The sequence below is a fragment of the Suricata suricatta genome, chromosome X (genome assembly GCF_006229205.1).
Source record: "Suricata suricatta isolate VVHF042 chromosome X, meerkat_22Aug2017_6uvM2_HiC, whole genome shotgun sequence".
Taxonomy (NCBI): Eukaryota; Metazoa; Chordata; class Mammalia; order Carnivora; family Herpestidae; genus Suricata; species Suricata suricatta.
The window spans coordinates 94375074-94398059 of record NC_043717.1 but is presented as its reverse complement, the minus strand read 5'-3'; the positions used below and the strand labels follow the sequence as shown (position 1 = coordinate 94398059).

The window sequence follows — 22986 nt, the reverse complement described above, 5'->3', positions numbered from 1 at the left end:
CTTTTTCTAGAACTCTCCTTTCTTCACCCTTCTCATGTTTGGGCCTTCTCATCTTTCAGATCTCAGCTTAATTATCACCTTTTCTGAGAGGGTTTCCTACCAGCCTGTCCTGTTATTCTACATTTCAAATTCTTGCTTTAGTTCTTTCAAGTACGTATCTCACTTGGTAATTGTATTATTTGAGTTTATCAATTTCTCTTAATTGAATCAATAGAACAACAGTTTTATAAGTTCAGGGAATATGTTTGTTTGCTTTTCACTGTTGTATCAATAATATTTAGCCTAGTGCCTGACACACAGTAGGCCCTCAGTGCCTATATATCTAATGAATGAATTGAATGAAAAAAGGAAGTGATTAGTCTATCTAATTGAGGAAAAGATTGAGCATTTCAGAAGCGGGTAGAAGCATTGGTTGGGCACCATGACAAACAGAGCATAGAAAGGAATCAAAGAAGATCATTAAAAAGGTCCTGTGGGCATTCACCACCTGCATGGTGTCCTTAAAGGGACATCTCTCCCCACGATGGTCCTTCAGACCTGAGGTTAAAGCATCTTGGGGCTTGGAAAAGACCTTGAAACCTAAAATGACTTATTTCCAACCAAAAATCAGGGCCTGTGGTCTGCCAAGGGATCATTTTTAAAAAATTTTTTAAATTTTTAAATTTTTAAAATTAAAAACCAAGTTAGTTAATATATAGTGTAATAATGATTTCAGGAATAGAATTTAGTGGCTCATCACTTACGTATAACACCCAGCGCCCATCCCAACAGGTGCCTTCCTTAATTCGCATCACCCATTCCCCCCGCCCCCCATTTCTCTACCCCCCATCAACTCTCAGTTTGTTCTCTGTATTTAAGAATCTCTTATGATTTGTATCCCTCTCTGTTTTTATCTTAAATTCCACATGAGTGAAATCACATGATATTTGTCTTTCTCTGACTGAGTTATTTTGCTTAGCATAAAACACTCTAGTTCTGGGGCACCTGGGTGGCTTAGTTGGTTAAGTGTCCGGCTTTGGCTCAGGTCATGATCTCACCGTCTGTGGGTTCAAGCCCCACATTGGGCTCTGTTCTCACAGCTAGCTCAGAGCCTGGAGCCTGCTTTGGATTCTGTGTCTCCCTCTCTCTCCGACCCTCCCCTGCTCACACTACCTTTTTCTATCTCTCAAAAATAAATTAAAAACATTAAAAAATGTTAAAAAAACACTCTAGTTCCATCGATGTTGTTGCAAATGGCAAAATTTCATTCTTTTTAATCTCTGAGTAGTATTTCATTATATATATATATATATACATACATATATATATATGTATGTATATACATATATATCCCACATCTTCTTTATCCATCGTCAGTAGATGGACATTTTGGCTCTTTCCATACTTTGGCTATTGTCGATAGTGCTATGATAAACGTTGGGGTGCATGTGCCCCTTCAAATCATCACTCCTTTATTAAAGGATCATTTTTCTAATTCATGATTGTGTTAAACTAAGGGGACTAGACATATAATAGAAATATAAATTTTTATATGTTTAACAAATCATTATCACCAGAGGAATAAAATGATGAGAAATGAGAACTTTGAGGGGAAAGGGGACATATCTGGTTGCTATGCTTCAAGGCCACCCGGAACCTGGAATTTCAGCTCGGCGTATCAATCCTTTAAGTCTTAAGGCTTTTGGCAGTCAAGCCACTGCAAATTACAATTTTCCTGAGAACCAGTCCTGTTTCCAGCCCTACTTTGTTATATTTTTGGGGAATGGTTGTTACCTAAGCTAATTTTCGATTTGGGGGATTTTTGACAATATTTTGACTGATTTTTGGTTATCACAGTTGGGAAAATGCTACTAGCTTACAGCAGGGTACAGGCCAGAGGTACTGCAGGACATCCCACAATGCACAGGACAGTGCCCACAACAAGAATTAGCCAGCCCATTCACTGCAGCATTACTTACAATAGCGAAGGCATGGAAACAACCTCAGTGATCACTGACATATAGAAAAAGAAGATACGATATATATGCACAATAGAATATTATTTAAACATAGAAAGAAGGAAATCTTGCCATTTGTAGAAACATGGATCAACCTTAAGGGCATTATGCTAAATGAAATAAATCAAAGAAAGAAAGACAAATGCTATGTTATCTCATTTATATGTGGAATCAAAAAAAAATCATAGTCTCAGAGATCAGATTTGTGGTTGCCAGAGGTGGGCATGGAGAGCCAGAAGGCGGTGGGAGAACTTAAGTGAAGGTGGTCAAAAGGTACAAGATTTCGGTTATAAGATTAATACGTTAGGGATGCCTGACTGGCTTGGTTGGTGGGTCCTGTGATTCTTGATCTCAGGTTTGTGGGTTTGAGCCTCATATTGGGTATAGACATTACTTAAAAATAAAATCTTTAAATAATAAGATGAATAAGTTATGGGGGATGCAATGTATGGCATGTTAACTAATACTATATTGTATGTGTAAAAGTTGCTAAGAAAGTAGCTATGGAAAGAGCCTAAATGTCCATCACCTGCTGAATGGATCAAGAAGATGTGGTATATATAGACAATGGAGTATTACATGGCAATGACAAAGAATGAAATCTGGCCATTTGTAGGAAAGTGGATGGACCTTGAAGGTGTTGTGCTAAGCGAAATAAGTCAGGCAGAGAAGGAGAGATACCATATGTTTGCACTCATAGGTCTAACAGGAGAGCAGGAGAAACCTAATGGAGGGCCAGGGGGAGGGGAAGAGGAAAAGAGAGTTGGGGAGAGAGAGGGACGCAAAACTTGAGAGATTATTGAATACTGAAAACGAACTGAGGGTTGAAGGGGGAGGGGGGAAAAGAGGTGGCGGTGATAGAGGAGGGCACTTGTGGGGAAGAGCACTGGGTGTTGTATGGAAACCAATTTGACAATAAACTATTTTAAAAAAGTTCTCGGGGCTCCTGGGTGGCTCAGTTGGTTAAGCGCCGGCTTCAGCTCAAGTTATGATCTCACGTTTCATGGGTTCCAGCCCTGCATCGGGCTCTGTGCCGACAGCTAGCTCAGAGTCTGGAGTCTGCTTTGGAATTTGTGTCTCCCTCTCTCTCTGACCCTCCCCTGCTCGCACTGTCTCTCTCTGTCTCTCAAAAATAAATAAAAGACATTTAAAAAAAAATTTTTAAGTTCTCATCACAGGGAAAAAATGCAACTCTGAGATAATAGATTTTTTAAAAGTTTATTTATTTTGGGAGACAGAGCATGTGAGCGAGTGGGGGAAGGGCAGAGAAAGAGTGAAAGAGAGACTCTCAAGCAGGTTCCAGGCTCAGTGCAGAGCCCAATGTGGGGCTCGACACAGGTCTCAATGCAAGACTTCATCTCACAACCACAGATCACGACCTGAGGCGATATCAAGAGTCAGATGCCTAATCGACTGAGCCACCCAGGTGCCCCAAGATGATGAATGTTAATCAAACATACTGAGGTGATTATTTCATAATATGTATATGGATCAAGTCATTGTATTGCCTACCTTAAACTTATACAATGTCGTATGTCAATAAAACTGGAAAAAAGCTTCTGCACACCTAAGGAAACAATCAACAAAACTAAAAGCAACCTATTGAATGGGAGAAGATATTTGCAGACGATATCTGCAGGTGACATATTTGATAAAGGGTTAGAATCTGATAAGGAATATAAAATATAAGAACTGATACAATTCAACACCCAAAAAAAAAATAACGTAATTAAAAAATGGGCAGAAGACATGTACAGACATTTCTCCAAAGAAAACATTCAGATGGCCAATAGGCACATGAAAAGATGATCAATTTCACTCATCATCAGGGAAATGCAAGTCAAAATTACAAAATTGGAGGTTCCTCAACAAATTAAAAGTATATGATCCAACAATCACATTATTGGGTGTTGACCCCCAAAATGCAAAAACATTGGGGCACCTGGGTGGCTCAGTTGGATAAGCATTCAGCTTCAGCTCAGGTCATGATCTTGCAGTTCGTGGGTTCGAGTCCAGCGTCGGGCTCTGTGCTGACAGCTAGCTCAGAGCCTGGAGCCTGCTTCGGAGTCTGTGTCTCCTTCTCTCTCTGCCCATCCCCTGCTCACGCTCTGTGTCTCTGTCTCTCAAAAATAAATAAGCATGAAAAAATACAAAAACACTAATTTAAAGGGATACACACACCCCTATGTTTATTAGAGCATTATTTACAATAGCCAAATTATGGAAGCAGCCCAAATGTCCATCGACTGATAATGGATAATGGAGGTGTGGTATAGGGGTGCCTGGCTGGCTCTCAGTAGAGCATGCAGATCTTGATCATGGGGTCACGAGCTCAAGTCCCATTTGGCTATAGAGCTTACTTAAAGAATTTTTTTTTTAATTTAAAAAGAAGGTGTAGGATATATATAGTGGCATACTATTCAGTCATAAAAAAGAATGAAATCTTAACATTTGCAATGACATGGATGGAGTTAGAAAGTATTATGCTAAGCAAAAGAAGTCAGAGAAAGACAAATATGGTATGGTTTAACTCATATGTGGAATATAAGAAACAAAGCAAATGGGCATAGGGAAAAAACAGAAAGATGCAAACCAAGAAACAGACTCTCAACTATAGAGAACACACTGCTGGTTACCAGAGGGGAGGGAGGCGGGTATGGGGGAAACAGGTGATGGGGATGAAGGAGGGCACTTGTCGTGGTGAGCACCGGGTGATGTGCGGAAGAGTTGGATGACTATGTTGTACACCCGAAACTAATATAACACTGTATGCTAACTATACTGCAATTAAAATTAAAAACTTAATAAAAAGTCATAAAACTAAATAAAAATAAAACTATACATATAACAAAAAAACTCCCTAGAAAACAAAACAACACAACAACAACAACAATAACAACAAAATAATCAGCAAGCTTCAGATGTCGGTGGTGCCAATGTTGGGAAACCCTGCTGTTAAGGAAAAGGTCTGAAGTGAAGTGCATTAGTAATTGTGAAGACGGGTATCCGACGTGTGTTGCCATATGGATGAGCCTTGAAGACATCATGCTAAATGAAATAAACCAGCCTCAAAAGGTCAAAAACTGTATGACTCCACTTACATGAGATACCTAGAATAGTCAAATCCATAGAGACAAAAATTATATGGAATTATAGTTGCCAAAGATCGGGGGCGTGGGATATGGGTTATTGTTTATTGAACACAGAGTTTTAGTTTGGAAGGATAAAAAAAAGTTCTCGACAAGGAGGGTGGTGACAGTTGTACAACAGTGTGAATATGCTCAAAGACCCTGAACTGTACACTTGAAAGTGTTTTTAAAAACTGAATCTGAATAGACATTTCTCCAAGAAAGATATACAAATGACCAACAAATCACAAGTAAAGACACTCAACATGATTAGTTATTAGGCAAATACAAATCCAAGCCACAATGAGACACTACTTCACATCCAGCAGGATGGCTCGCATCAGAAAGAGACAAAATTAAATGCTGACAAGAATGTGGAGAAAAGAGAACCCTTCTACTTTGCTCCTGGGATTGTACAATTCTGCGGCCCCTTTGGAAAAGAGTCTAGCAGCTCCCTAAAAAGTGAAATATATAGCTACTGTATGACCTAGCTGTCGCGGCCCTCGGTATATGCACAAGAGAACTGAAAACATAAACACACAGCTTGTACACAAAGGTTTACAACAGCATTACTCCAAATAGATAAGAGGGAAAAAAGCAGATCATCAAAATGTGGTACATATACACTGTGGATTATTATTTGGCCATAAAAAGGAACGGAGTACCGATCCATGTGTCCATATGGATGGACCCTGAAAACATGAAGTAAAAGAAGCCAGTCAGAAAAGAGTGCATATTATATGATTCCATTTATATGAAATTTCCAGTGCAGGCCAATATTAGAGTTACAAAGTAAACTAGCACTTGCTAGGGCCTGGGGAGAAAGAGAGATGGGGAATGACTGCTTATAGGTAATAGATTTGTTTTGAGGGTGATAGAAATGTCCTAAAATTAAATCGTAATGATTGTGTCACAGTTTGGTAATATGCTAAAAACCACTGAAATGTAGACTTTAAATGGATGAATTCTGTGGCATGTCGACGAGGTCTCAATAAAGCTGTTATGAATCAGTGGTAAGCAATATTGTTAAAAAAAAACTAGGAGAAAAGTATAATTCAGTATCAAGGGTTAATAATGGTATATACATTCCTACTTTCTGTCGGAAGCAATTTCACATAGACTATATTGTACACCCAAAACTAATATAGCACTGTTACAGAAAATTCACTGCCAAGAGTTTGGGTCCAAAACTCTAGCATAGATTATGGAATGGAGAAAACAAAAGTGGACAGATTTGCCTCCAGATGTTTTAAGAAGTTCAGGTAACAGCAACAAAAAGCTCACTGCCAGAAGTTCAAGTGGACAGCTGACTTGCACAGTCTTATTTCAAAGAGCCTATGATTGTGTGTATGTGTGCATATATAAGAGATATGTATATGGTTTGCATCTAGTTGCAGTAAGCGTAGTAAAACAAAATATAATTTCCAGCACAGATGAAAGAAAATCACCTTTTATCCAAGTACCCATAGAAAGCACGTCTCCCAAATACAAAATCATTCCAAGTCCCTTTATCCCAGTGTGAGCTGGGCCAGGTTTCAAGTCGGCCAGAACGAGACATGAAGGAAGGTCAGTCTTGCCAGGTTGGATCCTATATTCAGTTAGCATTTTGACATTTTGTTCATGATATTCTTTTGCCTGAATATTGGTATGTCAGCAATCTTGCATTCCAAGAGTACTTACCTTGACTCCTGGGGTCTTGTTGTCCCCTCAAGCTCTGTGCCTGAGGAGCGAGCCTCACTCACTCCAGTCACGTCTCCGGGCCGTTTCAATCTTTTCTGTTCTCAATCTTTGGCCTTGTCTGGCTTGGTACCGCCGTATCTTTAGTTTTGGTTCTGCTCCCTTTATCTTCTAGAGAAGTTACCAAACCGGGGGAAGGTGGGGACAAGGGCTCTATTGTTCTGCTGCACTGGGCCACGTGAGGAGGGCGGGGCCAGTGGTTAGCCGGTGTCTGTTTCCAGAGCTCAGCGATGAGGGAGGCTGTGCTATAATCATGCATTGGGTGGGTCCAAGTCTAGTTGAGCTGTTTCTGTCTTCCCACATTAAAGTACTTGTGAAGTGTTTGCCTCAGAGCGTCAGAGACCTTCCTAGAGATGGTCTCCAGCCCCTCATTTGACAGTGAAGGTAACCGAAGCCCAAAATGGAGTGGGCGCTTATTTTATAACGCCAGGCTGAGTGGGACGACCCCCCAGGTCTCATCTACACTGCGCTGCCTCTGTTTTGTCGAGCAGTTTTCTAAAACCTATTCAGGCACTTTCTAATAAAAAGAGAAAAGAAGAGAAACAATCTCTGAAGTTACGTTTGAGTGTTTGAGCAGCCGCAGAGTGAGGTAGTGAAGATCCACGGGTCTCAGAACAAAGCAGGCCTGGGTCTCCTCCTGGCTCTGGCTGTTATCAGCTGTCCGTCCTCGGAAAACTTTCTTGACCTCGGGGCTTCTGTTTGTGCATTTAAAAAAACTTTTTTCTTGGGGCACCAGGATGGCTCAGTTGGTTAAGCGTCTGACTTCGGCTCAGGTCATGATCCCACAGTACGTGAGTTCGAGCCCTGCGTCGGGCTCTGTGCTGACAGCTCAGAGCCTGGAGCCTGCTTCCGATTCTGTGTCTCCCTCTCTCTCTGCCCTTCCCCTGCTTGCACTGTTTCTCTCTGTCTCAAAAATAAGTAAGTATTAAAAAATTAAAAAAAACCTTTTTCTTAACGTTTATTCATTTTTGAGAGACAGAGACAGAGTGCAAGCAGGGGAAGGGCAGAGAGAGAGGGAGACAAAGAAACCGAAGCCGGCTTCAGGCTCTGAGGCTCGAACCCACAAACTGCAAGATCATGACCTCAGCCGAAGTCTGATACTTAGCAGACTGAGCCACACGGGCATCCGTCTGCATTTTGAAATGGGTGTCATAAGAGGACTTCCGTCGTGGAGTGGTGGGGCGGGCGAAGTAAGAGTATACGCTGTGCTGCGCCCGAGACAAAGCCATGATGACGTAGCTACGTCCCTCTGCTGCCCGGGGGGCGATTCGGAGGGCCTGGGTGCTGGTGAAGCACTCAGTAGTCCATAAAGGCAATTTATCAATGCCCCTCAAAGCTCCCTGGCACGTCGAGACTGCCGATCCTGGGCTCTTTGTTCTCAAAGACGCCGGACCACCTTGTTCACTGCCTGTTTTCGTAGAAAGAATCATAGCATTTCTCTTGCAAATTTCTTTCTCACTTTCCCTTTGCTCATGTCCTTACTACCTGAATGTCCCCCATCTCCCATTGCCACGCCCCCACCCTCCCAATATACACTTCCCTATGTCCAAACACCCTTAGTGTGGGGCTTCTCCCTGTGAGAAGAATCAGGGAAGTGATTTTCTCTCTTGAACCTTACATTTGACCCTTCCCCCTTTACCTCTAATAGTAAGGTTTCAGACATTGATAATCAGTTTCCCTCTCTGTCTCTTTCTCTCTATCTCTCTGTGTCTCTGTCTCTTTCTCTTTCCATGTGTATCTTCTTTCATTAAAGAAGTAGGAGTGGCAGAAGCCAAATATTTGAAATGCCCAAAACCTACCCTTCCTTCCTTCCTTTCTTTTTTTTTAAGTTTATTTATTTTGAGGGAGGAGGGGCAGATAGAAGAGGGAAAGAGAGAGAATCCCAGGCAGGCTCCACACTGTCAGCACTGAGCCCGATGTGGGACTCAAACTCATGAACCATGAGATCATGACCTGAGCCGAAATCAAGAGGCAGAGTCTTAACCAACTGGAGAAATACCCTTTTAAAGAACGTTTAAGATTCCCTGGATGGGAATTCCCAAAGCAAGATTTCTAGACAGGAAAATCCCAGAGCCATAGTAGAGAATTACCAGGTGGGAAAGGGAAGAAAACCAGAGTGGCCTTTGTCACGAACAGCAAAGCTGGCTGGAATACGTAGTGACATCTATATGCATGAAACAAGTAACTTGATAATATGGAGCATGCTTGCCCTTCATATTTTTCATGGCACTCATTATTTCAATCTAGCAGGGGATAATGTGACAGTGTGGTATCAGTGGACCATGGTGTCACTTGGTTCCCAGGAGGCCTTAATGATATTCATTGTACTCAGGCAATACCTGTGCTGGGAAGGCATAGAAAGAAACAGAAGGGAAGCAAAATGCTGATTTGCCTGCTATCATTTATTCATCGAAACCAGGTAATGGTCACTACTGTGACAGATGTCAAAGAAAAGAGGGACAATGGGTCATTGCACGTCTGTCCCCAGACAGGACCAGCATCCTCTTACCTGGCTTCCAAGGATCTTTGGAGCATTGGAAAGTTTCTTCTCATAAACTCTCCAAATTGGAGGCTGTTTCTCTCTTCTGTCTGTCTGTCTTTGTCTTCCATTGTCTCCCTCCTTTCTTTTCTCCCTCCTTCTCTTCCCTCAGGCCTACACCGCTGCCTGTGCCTGGATTTCCAGTGTGTGCTTGCCTTGCAGGCAGCCAGGCGACACTCTCCAAACCTACTTACTCTTCTTACCTTTGGGAGAGGGGAGTGAGTTGTGGCGGGAGAAGTGCTCACACCAGTTTTTTTTTTTTAATGTTTTTTATTTATTTTAGAAAGGCAGGCACAGTGGGAGCAGGGGAGGGTCAGAGAGAGAGGGAGATACAGAATCGGAATCAGGCTCCAGGCTCTGAGCTGTCAGCACAGAGCCCGATGCGGGGCTCGAACCCACCAACTGTGAGATCACGACCTGAGCCGAAGTCAGATGCTTAACCGACTGAGCCACCCAGGCGCCCCTCAGACCAGTTTTCTTTGCAGTTTATCGCTACTGCCCATGTGGCTCCAGTAGCCTGCTGGCAGCAGCGAACCTTTAGGGTGTGACACCCTGCAAAACAGCAGAGGGCTGGCTTCAGAGAGCCGTTCGCTATTCTCTGTGGGCTTTGGAAGCGTGCAGAGAGAACAGCAGGACACAAGGCAAAATCCATGACTGGGAATTTTAAAGGGTCTGAAACAGCAGCAACAGCAGCAGTATAGCTAGAGTACAGATTCTGTGTGGAATTTGTCTCTGACATCAACAGGAGAGAAATACCATAGACTGCTTTTCTCGCTGGCAGGAAGTTTAGAAATGTGTATTAAAATATGCCAGAGATGCTTGGGTGGCTCAGTCAGTTGGCCATGTGACTTTGGCACAGGTCATGATCTCACTGTCCTTGAGTTCAAGCCTGGCATCGGGCTCTGTGCTGAAGGCTTGGAACTCAGAGCCTGGAGCCTGCTTCGGATTCTGTGTTTCCCTCTCTCTCTGCCCCTCCCCCGCACTCTCTCTCTCTCATAAATAAACATTAAAAAAATATGCCAGTTGTTTTGAAAGCAGATTTTGATTTCTTCTTGTTCTCCATCACATAGAGCCATGCCAAAATCAGAATTTTTGTCCAGCAGAAGTTCCTTATAATGGACTTTTATTAAAGTTTCTTGTTTTATATGTTTTCTTTAATTCCAAGTGTCTATGCCTACAAAAAACAGATCAAAAGCACTAATGGCTGTTTAAATACCAGGCGACCTCCTCCTGAGAATTCTGTCTGCTCTTGGTTTGCTGAGTGAATGCTCCCCTGCTAGCAATTCTTAACAAAGAAACGTTTTGGACAACGCCCACCCGCAAGCTCACCACAGTTGCATTTGTCCCCGGCCACCTGTGCACTTTCTTCCAGCACTTGTTTTCATTCCACAGAGCTACACTGTAATTGTTGGTGGGCACGTCACACGGCACAGCCAGGATTGAAAACAACATAAAGACTCCTTAAAAAAACTACAAATAGAATTTCTATGTGATCCAGCAATCCCATTTCTGAGTATATATCAAAAAGAAATGAAAGCAGGATCTCAGAGACATATGCACGCCCATTTTCAGTGCAGCACTATTCACAACGGCCAAGAGATGAAGCAATAGTCCAAGTGTCCGTCGCCCACCAGCGAAGAATGGATGAACAAAATGTGCTTTATGCATACAATGGAGTATTATTCAGCCTTAAAAAGAGGGAAAGCCAGGGCCTGGGTGGCTCAGTCGGTTGAGCATCCAACTTTGGCTCAGGTCATGATCTCACGGTTCGTGGGTTTGAGCCCCGCGCCGGGCTCTGTGCTGACAATTCAGAGCCTGGAGCCTGCTTCGGATTCTGTGTCTCCCTCTCTCTCTCCACCCCTCCCCATTTGTGCTCTCTGTTTCTCTCAAAAATAAATAAATAAACAGTAAGAAAAAAGAAGGAAATCCTATTACATGTTGCAATGCTGTATGATTCCTCTTATGTGTGGTATCTGAAGTAGTCAGACTCATAGAGAATGGAGGTTTCCAGGAACTGAGGGGAAGGGGAAACAGGGAGATGTTCAGGGGGTATAGAGTTTCAGCTGCAAGATGAAAAATTCTGGAGATCTGTTGCACAACAATGTGAACATACTTAACATTACTCAGCTGAATACTTGAAATGGTTAATATGGTAAATTCTATGCCATATGGTGTTTACGACGATTAAAAATTTAAAAACTGCTAAAAATAAATAAAAACAAAGCTGTACTGTAAAGTTTATATTTTTGTATGGGTCTTAGGGTTAGGTTTGTTTAAAGACTCCTCCAGGGTGCTGTCATTGTGTTAGTAAGAGCATCAGAGGATGGACTTTGTCCAAAGTGTTCACTGTGTTGATGGGGTAGCCCCTTAAGATATTTGCATTCTGTTCAGCTTGGCGCTTGGAGCAGGGGTGGCGTGGCAGACAGCTCTCGCATCTGCTTTCAGAAAATTTAAGGAAAAAGTGAGCATAGAAATTCCCTCTAATGTGGCCAAAGTGTTCTGACGCCCACCAGTGGCATATGGCACCACGAATAGTATCTCCCCCTTCTTTCCAGCACGCAGTAACGTGGCTCTGCACACTGGCTTTTGTTCTAGAGGCGGGAGTGGGGGCTTCTTCTGCTTCTGCTTTTCAATTATTTGCCTGAAAGAGGCATAGGTCCACATCTGGAGGAAAATGTAGTAAAGAATGTCGAACACAAGTCAGGTCTTTGTGTTTCCTTCTCCTCATGATATTGGTTCTTTAAAGTTTATTTATTTTGAGAGAGACAGGGAGTGCGAACAGGCGAGGGGCAGAGAGAGTGGGAGAATCTCAAACAGGCTCTGCTCTGTCATGGGGTTTCGACTCACGAAACTGTGAGACCATGACCTGAGCCAAAATCAAGAGACTGATGCTCAACTGACTGAGCCAACCAGGCTTTAAAATGATTTGAAATACTTCTCCTTTAGTCCAGTGGATCTTGAACCCCAACCTAGGAATTCAGCAATCGCTTCTGTCTCTCCTTTTATTCAAGTTCTCCCCTTTCACCTTTAATTTTTTGTGTGTTTATGTATTTATTTCTGAGAGAGAGAGAGAGAGAGAGAGAGAGAAACAAAGCATGAGCAGGGGAGGGGCAGACAGAGAGGGAGAGAGAGAATCTCACGCAAGTTTTGCACTGTCAGCACAGAGCCCGACATGGGGCTCGAACCCACGAAACATGAGATGGTGACTTGAGCCAAAACCAAGAGTCATATGCTTAACCAACTGAGCCTCACGGTGGCCCTGATGCCTTTTAAAAAATTTGTTTTCCCCTTCCTTTTTCTCTTCTCATATAATTTTTTCCTCCATTTCTCTTTTTGTTGTTTCTTGGTTTATCTCATTTCATTCTCTTTCCTTTTTGTCTTGCTTCTCTCTCTTTTTCCCTCCCTTCTCTCTCCTTCTATTGTTTCCATGGCTCTCTCTTTGCCCCACCCAGTTCTCATCACTCTTTCCCATTTCCTCCTCTGTTTCTGCCTTCTCCCCTCTCTGCTGACATTTGGGAAGCTTCATGGAACTTTGCAGAGGAGCTAATGGACCACTTAACTAGTACCCACTGTACCCACTGGGGGGAGGGTGGATAGGCTGCCCAGGTGTTGTGCTTCCTCCTTAGTGGTAGCAGGAACCCCCCCTCCAAATTCTCCTTTACTTTGGAGGGGATACCCTGCGTGCCACAAACTGCTGGACATCTAAAAACTTAATCATATGACATGTTCTCTGAATCTTCCTTGTGTTTTTCTCTTGCCCTCTGGATACCCCTGTGTTTTACCAGAGCCTCTGACGCGCTTGCTACTTCTTGCTTATCCCGCCCAATGAACATGATGTCATCATTAGAGCAGACCCGTGTGACGTTCCGAGGAATGTTCAGATCCCTTTCGCCTATAATAAGACAGAGGGCTGGAAAGTTAATGCCTGGGGGCAAGATCATAAACACATTTTATTGTCTTGTTAGTTCCACGCGAATGTGAACTGTCTCTGGTAATCTTTCTTGCTAGGATGGAAAAGAGTTCCCTTTGCAGATCTCAGGGCCCACATACCGCGAACCTGAGGCTGTGTTAAGTTACTCTAGAAAAGATACCATATCTGGCACAGCTGCTGCAATTCGGGCTACTACTTGGTTGAGTTTGCAGCCTACTGTCACTCTTTAGGGTCTTCCTGGGTTTTGTAGTGTCGAGTCTGGTGAATCACACGGGAACATAATGGCAAAAACTCCCCCTACATCATTTGGGTACACCAAATTTGGGTGTCTGAGGGTGGCACTGAACTCTACGATTCATCCAGGGAATTGTAATTTACCAGGTTGTGGGGGCGAGAGGGCACTTCAGTAATGCATGTTGTCTTATAAGACAGAGCCCTTTTTCTTGTCTGTAAGCCATGGTGGGGGGGCATAACCTTACCACGGGGAGAAGTGGGGTACTTTTGCAGGCCTAGAAAGGTTAGGAGAACCTGGAGAGTCAAGATGTTTGAGTGCATCAACTCACATTCACCAGCCCAAGTGTTAGGGTCCCTTCCTAATCAGGGTCCCAGCAGCTCCATACCAGACCTCCTGGGGATGAGGATTTGACCTTTCCCGGAAATCTGCTACTCTTTTTCACACTGGAAGGAGCAAAACACAAAGTCATAGGCCGCTTAATGTGAGTTAATTTAGTTATAGCATCTATCTCCCTAGTAGCGTGATTCTGAACAGCATGAGAACACTGAATTTAAGATTGATGGAAGTGGATACTCAAAGTAGGGGTGAAGATGAAGAAAGAGGAGGAAGTAGAGAAGATGGTGGACAGAAAGTACATGAGAAAAACTTCACAAACTTGGAAACTTTCTGTTTTGCTCTGGTGGGTGTTAGATTCCATCGGTGCTGCGTGCTGATGAGTTGGACTGTCACGAAGCTCCAGCCTTGGTGGGTGAAGAAACAGCAATCCGCAGCCCTGTCAGGGGCCCCGTGGGAGATGAAGTTTTGTTTACTGAGCAACTGGTGGGAAGGAGATTCATACCCTCCATACTAGGATTCTCGACCTGAAGACCTGAGTGAGTAAGTACGGCACATTGTCCCTGACTCTAATGCCATCATCATGCTGAGTCATTTACCGTGTGTTGCACTTTCATTTTCATCAAAGAGTAATTACTCTGCAACTCTGAAGAGAGGAAGTCTGAGTACTCTTGTGGAGAAATTAATATCTTCATATACTTTCTTGAAATTGCATATCAGAAGGAAAACAGCCAAGATGGAAAGTTTCTCACTGGATTACAGAGAGGGCTGGGAGACCACCATGAGTTTTAATACCAAATGATCAAGTGGCCCTACTGCCTGAGCCCTGATGGGGTAGTACAGGTAGCAGAAAGATATGTTTATGCCAAGGTTAGTTGTCACTGCTGTTCCAATCAAGAACATAACATACGTACTTAGCCATTTATGATGCCCATCTTACCAGCTCACCTGTTCCTTAGCCTTCCCTTGGACCACTATAACAGTCTCCTAATTGTTTTTCCTGTCATTAGTCTCATCCCCTTTGAATCTTTTCTCACAATAGCCCCAGATAAATATTGTTACACCACAAACTTGATAACATCGCTCTCATCCTTAAATTCTGATTATCTACAGGATAAATTTCCTTGATCTGTCTTACCAGGATGCCCATGTTTTGACCTCTACCCACAGCTCACATTTGTATTGAGCACATAGTATGTGTTAGGAGCATACTGCTTTATGAGCAGCATTTTGTTTTAACTTTATAACAAACATAAGTAGTGAATATGAGTATTACTGCTCTTTTGCAGATGGGGAAACTGAGCCATAGAATCCTTAATCTCCTTCCCCAATGTCCCAAGACTAGGAACTAGCAGAGTTGAAATTTGAGTCCAGATCTCCCCAATACCAAAACCCACAGTCATGACCCCCACATCTGTCCTTCCTGTCGCTCCAGCTTCATTTCTTGCTGTGTCCACCTCCACTTCATCAACTGCCTTGTTTGTGACCGTACCCTCCGCTTCATTTCTTTAATCACACTGTCATATGAGTACATTTCTGTCTTCCCACTCAACAATTTTTGCAATCAGAAAGCTTTGTCTTAATCAATTTTAAATCTATACTGGTTATCTATTGCCATGTAACATCATTACCACAAACATAGCAGCTTAAAGGAACATACATACATTATCTCATACTTTCTGTGGGCCAGGAGTCTGGCCACAACTTAGCTGAGTCTCCTGCTTAACGTCTCATAAGACTAATCACGGTGTTAGCTGGGACTTCTGTTTTACCCGAGGTTTTACTGAGAAACGATTTACCTCTAAGCTCATGGGGTTGTTGACAGGATTCAGTTCCTTGTAGGCTGCCAGACTGGGGGCCTCAGTTTGTTGTCAGTTGTCAGCCAGAGGTGACCCTTGGCTCCTTATCCATATGGCAGCTAACAACACGACAGCTTCCTTCTTCAAAGCTAGCAAGGAAGAGCACGTGGCTTAGCAAGATGGGCATTAAAATCTTATGTACTGCAGTCCTGGGTATATAATCACACACATTGTGTCACCTTTGCTGTGTTCTATTCATTAGAAGTAGTCACAGGTCCTGCCAACACTGGAGAGGAGGCGATCACACAATGGTGTGGACACCAGGAAGGAGGTAATAGGGAGCACAATATCTTACCATCTAGACTTAGAGCTACCATGTCGCCCACCTTCCCCGAGCTGTACATTATTATGACAACCCTTTACTAATTGCTCAGTTCAATATTTGCTGGTGGATGGCACAAATAAACCAGAGCTAGACCAGTTTAGGAACAAAATCAGTTGAGGTGTATGTAGCATTATAGAAAGAGTTTTAACATTGGAATCCAGAGTTTCATTTGCCTGGGTCTCAGTTTCTGTATCTGTAAAATGAGAGCATAAGCCTGCTGATCTCTAGGGTCCTTTTCATCTTTACAAGTATGAAATTCTAAATCATCCTATTTTTTCCACCTCTATCACCGCAAATTTCTTCATGACATAGTAATAGCACATGCGTGCAGAGTATTTACTTGAGCCAGATATTGTTCTAAATGATTTATATGTTTTAGATTCTCACAACAACATTATGAGGTGGGTTTTAAATTTTTTTCTCCATTATATGAATGAGGCAGCTGTTAACCTTAAAAATAAAATGTCCAGTTATTTTACCAGCAAAAATGAGTGCATTTGGGAATAGCAGAGAATTGCAACTTGGAACAAGCAAGTTATTGCAAAAGCACAGGTAAGACTGGAGAACAAAGCACAGAGGAAGGCGTCTTTATAGAGGAAAGTGGATGTTGGGAGGGCTTCTGTAAACAAGAACTCCACTGGAGTAAACCTGGAGCTGGAAGTATAAACTGGTTTTTCATCAGCTGAGTTGTGATCGTCTCTCACTGGCTGGGCTGTTGCCAGGGAAGGAGGAAAATCTTTCTTCTTCTAGTGGTGGTAGTAAAGCAGTAGCTAAAGTGGTAGGACTTGTGGGGTACCTCTCTTCCTGATGGGTCTGTAATTGGTGACAAGTGGAGAGTCTCCAGATTCCATTTTAAAGGGAGTTTTGTTAATTTTCAAGCAGTACAGTCTTTCTAAGAGAGAGAGAGAGAGAGAGAGAGAGAGAGAGAGGAGGGAGTGAAGGAGAGGAAGCATTTTCAAGGCGTGGCAAGTCGTATTTAGAATTTCCTTTTCTTTCAAGCTTCAGATTTGAGGTTGAAACAATAAAGGAGGGAAAGGGAGAGGCCAGATAATTATTGCAGCTCTTTCTCAAGCGCAGCATCTCCCCAGAGCGTGAAAGGCATATTGGCAGAACCAAAGCTCAGCACAGCCAGCCGGGAGCACTGGGAGGGAGAATACTGAAAAGCTGTAGCAGGATTAGAAGACTCCATGTGGAATCCCTCCTCCCTCCCTACCCCAGGCAGTGACAGGTGGGCACCCCCCCCCCCAGGTCCTTTATCTGCCTTGGCTGGACAATGCCCCTTCCATGTTTGGAGTTCCCAAGCGGAAAGCCTAGTAGGTAGGGATCATGCCGGTGCGGATGGTGGGAGGGAGCTGGCGGAGGAAGGCAGTGGAGCTGAGCATACCCAGGAGCGACAATTTCTTATTCGCCAAATTATCAACTCCCTGACAGAACAGACTGAGTCGAAGTAAATCCTTATTAAGCCTGAACCGGACCGGCTTAGTCCTGCCACTTTGCTCTATAAGTCATTCCTTTATTTCTCTACCAGTTATAATCTTATATCAAAGAGCAAGGTGTATCCTGACTTTTTATTGCTTCCCTGCGAAGTGGTGGTTTCTGGTGCAGGGAAAGATAGAGGGCTAAATCACGCATTGTGATCTCTCAAACCCTTTCCATCTAAATTAAGTAGAAAGTCAGAATCATGGCCAGGTGCCTACTTTGTTCCACCCTTGGAGACTACATTTTAGCTTTTATGGAACAGAATCAACAATTTAATGGAAAGAAATAAAAATTTATATCCTTAATGATCACCTTGGAGAGAATGAAAACTCCGTCAACCTCCTTGACCCAGCTGCAGACACAAAAGGGGATGTGTAGGCTGACGGTGTTTTCAGGCAACACACTGGGGTGTGGTGTGGGGGGGACAGAAAGTGGGCTGTGGGGCCCATTTCCATTGAGTTAGCAATGGCGCCTGGGCACATTTTTCCTGGGAGGCAAGGTAACTTGCTGCAGTGTCTCCAAGCTTGCCGTCTGCACTTTCTTTTTGCATTAAAATAACTTGCAGAGTTTAAAATAAAGTGCAATGGAAAGTCCTTCTATTCAGATGAATCATTAGAAGATTTTAATGATAGACAATTCAGAAATTCCAACCTAGCAGAGTGGTTAAATAACCTAATGGTTAGGAATGTGAACTGCCAACTAGACTATGTGGGTTCAAGACTAAATGCTCCCATTCGCTGGCTGTGTGACCATGGGCAAGTCACTCAACCTCTCTGTGCCTCAGTTTTCTAATCTGTACTACGAAGGTAATCATACTGCCTATAGCCATGGTACTGTTATAAGGAATGACTGAGTTAACATTTGTAAAGTGTTTAGAATAGTTCCTGGCATAGTAAGCATTATGTAAGTAATAATAAATAAATAAATAAACTATTATTATTATTATTAATAATAATAAATAAACTAAGTTATTTATTCACTGCCCGCTAGGTCTTATGACTTACATTTTTCTCTTTTGTTTTACATGACCACACTGAAATGTAAGTATTGTTATTCTTCATTTATTGATATGGATATTGAGCCTCAGGTTACATGACTTCACCCAGGCTGTATGTTTCAGGCCAAGGTTCAAAATCAAATGTGCCTCATTGAAAAGTGAAGGCTCCTTCCCCCTGACACAGACAGCTTTCCCTCTGGAGCGCCATGCGGTTTTGCTGGCCACTTTTTTGAAGGATGTGGACCTTGAACGAACTTCTGATACCAGCTTTTCTAGCTCCCCCGAAACAGTGGCTGCAGGGGCCTCGGGCTGCCACGTAGCTAAGTATAGGTATTCTCTGGCTTTGTTACTTCTCATTTTAGGAGCTTGCTTCTGGAAAGCTCTAAGTGCTCATAGTAGGCCCACATGAGTGAATGGACTGTATCTTCGTTCATTCCCCAAAAGAATTTGGACAGTCGTGTCTGGCCTGACTTCTCAGAGAGACCGTATTGTCTTCTTCAAGCCGCTTACATTTCACTGCAAGCTCATCATGGCTCTTACACATTTTGCCAACCAGCTGGGTATTCTGCAACCTACATATATGATCCCAGCTGCTATCTCTCCCTTGAAACTCTCCTTGTAGACCTGGGAAATCCTTACTTCCCTCCCATATCGTGGCAACTAAGACCTCTACTCTGGGCCCTACCCTTCAGGGAGCCCCTTCCAGACCGCCGTCAGGCTCCACCTCTCCTAATGGGATAAGGATTCTGTGGGGCCACTCTTTGTGTGGCAAGAGGATAGTGGACATAGCAGGGATTTTGGAGCCAGACATCCCTGAATTTTAAGTCCGTGTTTACCGACGGAATAGCTGTGATCATTGGGCAAGTCCACCTAATCTTTTTGCACCTATACTTTTTCATCTGAGAAATGAAGACAATAAGACAGACCTCAAAGTGTTGTGAAAATTAAGTAAGCTAATGAATGTAAAATATTCAGAATGATACCTGGAACTGAGACACTACAGAAAAATTGAGCTCCTTTTTGCAGAACACACTTCCAGAATCACAGACTATGCATTTTGACAAATATTACTACAATTTTTCTCCTGATTTCCTTAAAATCCCCAGATGGCTATTGCTTGGTCCCACTTCCCTTGACTGATCTACACTGACATAGTTTATAAATTAAGATCAGAATAGCCTGTGTATTTAACATAGTCTAGTCTATGTGATCTGATTCAAAATCCAACATATGAGGAAAACCAGAAGGAAAGCAGCAAAGGGGGGAAAATGACTCATTTCTTGGCTGTGGTAGCATATGTTTCCAAAGCTGGCTGTAACATCATTTCCTATCCCCCGTGGCCATTTGTAATGTGGTCTTGCCAGTCCTCCTCTTTTTTCTTTTTAAAGTTTATTTATTTATTTTTTTAATGTTTTATTTTATTTTTGAGAGAGAGAGAGAGAGAAAGAGAGGCAGCATGAGCAGGGGAGGGTCAGAGAGAGAGGGAGGCACAGAATCAGAAGACAGGCTCCAGGCTCTGAGCTAGCTGTCAGCACAGAGCCCGACGCGGGGCTCGAACCCACGAAGTGTGAAATCATGACCTGAGCTGAAGCCGGACGCTTAACTGACTGAGCCACCCAGGCGCACCTAAATTTTATTTATTTTTGAGAGAGAGAGAGAGAGAGAGAGAGCGCGCGTGAGCAGGGGAGGAGCAGAGAGAGAAGGAGACACAGAATCCGAAGCAGGCTCCAGGCTTAGAGCTGTCAGCGCAGAGCCCCACGCAGGGCTGGAACTCATGAACGATGAGATCGTGACCTGAGCTGAAGTTGGACATTTAACTGAATGAGCCACCCAGGTGCCCCACCATTCCTCCTAACAGACAGATTTGGACAAGCCCTGTGACCTATTTTGTCCAACACAATGTGGCAAGAGTGACAGCTGAAACTTGAGAGATCTTCAGCTTCGGCTTTCTTGTATGGATTCTTGTTTTTGGAACCCAGCCGTCATACTGTGAGATAGCCAAAGAAGGCGCAGAGAGAGGCTCACACAGAGGAACATCAAGGTCCCGAAACGATAGCTCCAGCTGAGCTCTTACCTGGGATCTGGCACCAAATGCCAGCTTTCTGAATAAACTCATTGTGGACCTTCCAGCCATCCCAGCGACCCAGCACCCACTGCCCCCAAGAAGTAGCACGACCATCCAAACAATCCACATAAGAAATAACAAGTTGATGTTGTTTTAAGCCATGACGTTTGCTGTTTATCATACTGTAATAGGTAGCCCCCAACAGACCTGTAGTGATGATGTTTACTGTTTTCCTGAAAGCATCTTTCAGTGATTAAAAAGGCACGGACAAGGAAACACATCATATTACCTTGTAACATTTCAGAAGAGAGCCTCCTAAAAATATTCATGGCACTTCTTTTTTTTTTTTAATTTTTTTACATTTATGTAATTTTGAAAGACAAGAGCGTGAACAGGGGAGGGCGGAGAGAGAGAGAAAGACACACACAGAATCTGAGGCAGACTCCAGGCTCTGAGCTAGGTGTCAGCACAGAGCCCAACTCGGGGCTCAAACCGAGGAACCTGGGCTTATGATCCGAGCCGAAGCTGGGCACAAAACGGACTGAGCCACCCAGGCGCTTCTGTATTGGTAGGGCACAGATCTATTCTTCACATCTATAGAAATAATTTTTTTTACTGTTTTACTTTAACTTTTTTTTTTTACTTTAACATCTTAAACAGATATGCATAGTGGTCAGTGTGAAGGACATATATCTAGTCCTTAATTGTGCTCTGAATCGTCAACCATCAAGGAAAAAGCCCGTTGCTACTAAGAAGTGGGAATAATTGAGTTCCTGTGTGACATTCGTCTAGAGGCACAGAGACCTGCTGGGGCACAAGGTATGTCTTTTTTGCAATGACTATGGATGCCGTGATTTATTTTCCTTACCTTTGCATCAAAATGTTATTTCCTGTTTAGGTATCACCTTCACCTGGTGCCAGGCACTGCCTTCGAATGCCAAACAGGTTTCTCTTCTCTCAGTGCTAAACTAGTCTTTTAGTGTGAAAACCCCAAAACTTTAATATACTGTAGTAAGACTAGATATTTCATTCCTGCTCCACCATTAGGGAGCATGGTTACATTGTCTTGAATCTATGATTGTGCCAATGCAAGCCGGTATCTTGAACAATTTAGGTAAAGACGTTCCACTGTATGTTGAAAGAGAGATTGTCATTTGGCACTGAACTCTGTGATGACCTAGGTAAGGGGCTTCTCCTTAGCTATAGCACTGAGCAGCCTAAATCTCTAATTCTGCATCCAGCAACTAAGATGCAAAAAAGGAAATGAAAATCATATTTTGTACACCAACCCTAAATAAGAAGCTTCTTTTGGAAAACATAATCCTAATCACGATTTATTGTTCCATTCATTACATTTGGATTGGAAAGGTTTCTGATCGGAGGTAGCCAGAGTTTTCAATTGCTGTTAACAAATTCTGAATAAGAGTAAAATTGCTTTCAAGGCAAAGGAACAAATGCTCACTTGATTCAATGTTGCAAGTAAATAATTAGAGTATTATCCTGGCAAGGAAAGGATTCACAATGAAAAGGCATTTAAGTACGGACCGTACTCGGCACAAGCCCTGGGCCCTACATGGCTTGTCTCTCTCACCTGCTACTTTCTCTCTAAAGGACATTTCCCCCAAACGATGGTGCTCAAAGTGTAGATAGAGCAAGTCTGTGATCCAGCCCATTGCATCCCAATTTCATTTAAACCAAAATCCATTATTTTCTTCCAACACGTATTCAAAAACTCATTGTTCATTATTTTTCCATCACTGTGTGATTAGAACAATTTGTATGTGTCCCTTGTACATTGGCCAGATAATGAAATAATCATTTGTGCATCTGTGCAGTATTTTATACTTATTGTTCACAGTCTAATTCACTCTAAAAGCCATTTTATCATTCTCTAACAAGGATGGGAATCTCTAGGGCATCTCATCAATGGGGACAGTTCACTTATTCATTCAACAAAAGTTATTGGGTATCTATTATGTGCTAGGCACACTCTTCTTAGCACTGGAAAAACAGACCAGAATCCTCGTCTTCATGGAACTTATGTGCTAAAGAGAGGCAGGCAATAAAGAAGTGCTGGGAGCTCTCTGGACTCACCGGCTGAGCGAAAATTCCTGGTGACGGTACGACAGGTTTGCACGGCCTCTTGCCCCCAGGCAGCTACCAAAATCTACTCTCTTGAAACTTTCATTTCTGCTTGGGCACCAAACCTCGGAATGCTTTGCTGATTAGTGTCAGGAACGGCCTGTCCCCTTGCCCTCTCCCTGAGTCATGATTGCAGCTGATCAGGAAAGAGATGAGTTGCTGGGAGCCGTGTCCGCCTCGCTGGATGACACAGTCACAGCAAGGAAATGGCAGATGTTT

General features: G+C 43.0%; 1 long non-coding RNA gene across 1 annotated transcript in view; it reads right to left on the bottom strand.

Annotated features, from left to right (window-relative positions):
- Nucleotides 1-14213: 14213 nt before the first annotated feature.
- The window catches only part of LOC115284366, a 20932-nt gene continuing 12159 nt past the window's right edge, over nucleotides 14214-22986 (bottom strand). Inside the window, exons 2-3 of the long non-coding RNA XR_003905173.1 lie at nucleotides 15700-15848; nucleotides 14214-14339 (exon numbers count right to left, since the gene is read on the bottom strand). This is a non-coding gene — a long non-coding RNA (uncharacterized LOC115284366). The remainder of the gene's footprint in view (nucleotides 14340-15699; nucleotides 15849-22986) is intronic.